The sequence below is a fragment of the Neopelma chrysocephalum genome, unplaced genomic scaffold (assembly GCF_003984885.1).
Source record: "Neopelma chrysocephalum unplaced genomic scaffold, ASM398488v2 Primary Assembly neopelma1_80b, whole genome shotgun sequence".
NCBI classification, from domain to species: domain Eukaryota; kingdom Metazoa; phylum Chordata; class Aves; order Passeriformes; family Pipridae; genus Neopelma; species Neopelma chrysocephalum.
In genome coordinates, this window is record NW_020897742.1 from 2,846,713 (window position 1) to 2,848,952 (window position 2,240).

The following is a 2,240-nucleotide window of genomic DNA, read 5'->3' on the forward strand; positions in this document are numbered from 1 at the left end:
CTAATCTCTCAAGCATAGATGTACAAAGACAAAGCACAGATGTAAAGACAAAGGGAAATGGAGTCACCAAATTAATGAAGCAAAAGATGTAGCCTAAAAAGTTAATATTTAAGTAACAGAAACCTCAAAACCTTCATAGATGACAAAGCAAATGATTATTACCATCAAAATGAGTTGGAGAACATGCTTACGCTGATGAGTAATGCATAGAATGGGTATTTTTCAAGAGATCATCTTCCCATTGTTTCCCAAATCTTTTTATCTGCAGAGAATTATGCACTACAAACATAACTGCAAATGCTACTCAGAAGTTGAATTAACCTCTCATCAATGAAGTGTAAAAAACTTCTAAAAGTGACCAAAATATGATTGTCTATACCATTCTGAAACAATGCTTGAAAGGAAGAGAAAGTAGGAACTATAGTGGTTTTAAATGTCTAACTGCTGAAGCAAAATACCTGCCTTATTGCAATTGCTGTCACAACAGAGCTTTATTGACAGTACCAAGGAATTCCTAGCAGATTATTTTCTACAGTGAAAAAATCCAAAGACAAGAAACAGAAATTAAAAGTATGAAGTTTCAGAGAAGGTAGATTATGTATTTTGAATTCTACAGGAAGCTTAAGAATAAATTGCTAGTCATCATTAACTGTACTTACTTTAATACTTTGTTGCTGTTCATCAGAATATTTTACGGAAGGATAGAGAAGTAAGTACAGATTTTTTTATTAATATAAAGGACAGTAGAGCGCTCACATGTTATATTTGTTACTCCATTAATGGTATGCAAAGATTTTCCAAATAAATTGTACACTGGCTTGAAATAATAATAGAAGATGAGCTGTGTGAAGTGCTACTCTTGCTGTTCGGACTAGTATTAGATTGACTCACAGAAGTAGAGAAACTATGGAATTTGGAGTGACAGTGGAAAGTCCAATGATTTGTGGACAGTGTAGATCCACCCTTAGCTGCTATATGTAATGTATAGACAAAATCCTGAAAAGAAAGAAGACTAGTTATCTCCAATGAATGAGCATGAAAGGTTTCAAATAAAATAAAGCAAATAAACAAACAAAAATCCAAATATGCCTATTGGAAAAGCCATGTTGTAGAAAATAATGTAGTAGTAACAGCCTGAACAAATGCAGAGTGAGTTTTGCAAGGAACTGGGCAAGTGAATCCAGGCCAAGGTGGTGTTTGCACCTGGTACATGAACCTCCTTCCTGTGCTGATCACCCATCATGACAGATGGGGTCCAAGTCCTATAAAGATCAGGGGGAATGATGGAAGCCCCTAGAGTGGGAGAATATAGAGGATAGTAGTTCATGAGAAGGTATTAATCTGTATAATGAATACAAAGACAGTGTAGTGTAACTGTTGGCAAGAAGGGATGCCAGTTATGAGACAGAGCTCCGATATGATATGTCCCTTGCACACCCCACACATTACATTGCTCTCCTCAAAGGACTTCTTCCCTGACCGGGAATCGAACCCGGGCCGCGGCAGTGAGAGTGCCGAATCCTAACCACTAGACCACCAGGGAATATGGAGATTTCATCAAAATATATTGCATTAGAACATCTTAGATTAAATTAGAATGCTCATTTCTCAATCTCTCAGGGAGTGCTTGATCTCACCTAAACTTAGCTACCTAAATTTTACCTAATTTAGGGATTTTAGTTCTCTCAATAGTCCTTGGAGAAAGAAAGGGAATTCTTCTCACCCTTCTAAAACACATATTTTCATACGGTATGGGTCTCCCGCCTAATTTCCCTGTTTCTCTATGAATTGCTGTCTAAATGATCAGGTTAGACTAGTTATCTAATGTTTAAATGTCCAGAGGTACATTAAATTATTCTTACTTTTGGGGATGATTTAATTTGTTTCAAAGTAGGCATCTAATGTGTATGTGCTACACTTCTGTGAGACAAGGAGGCACTTGGAGGGACCTGGGGAAATCCTTTAGGACTCTAGGAGGTAAAATCTTACTGAATATCTATCTTCAGGCAACTACATTCCATAATGATGCAAAAGTAGGTCTTAAATCGTACCGTCAGAGTGCTGCAATGGATGGCTATAAACTCTTCAGAATGGGTAGGCAAGGAGAGAGGGATTGTGGAAGATAGTTAGGGAGTGTTTTGATCATCTGGGGCTTAATGATGGTGAAGAATAGAGCTGTGTTTATGAATTAGAATCAAGGAGAAGGCCAAGAAAACAGGTCCTACTTGGCCAACCTGATC

General features: G+C 37.4%; 1 non-coding gene across 1 annotated transcript; it reads right to left on the reverse strand.

Annotated features, from left to right (window-relative positions):
• Nucleotides 1-1,471: 1,471 nt before the first annotated feature.
• Nucleotides 1,472-1,543, reverse strand: TRNAE-CUC. Its single transcript has one exon. It is a non-coding gene; the product is annotated as a tRNA-Glu (tRNA).
• Nucleotides 1,544-2,240: the final 697 nt, after the last annotated feature.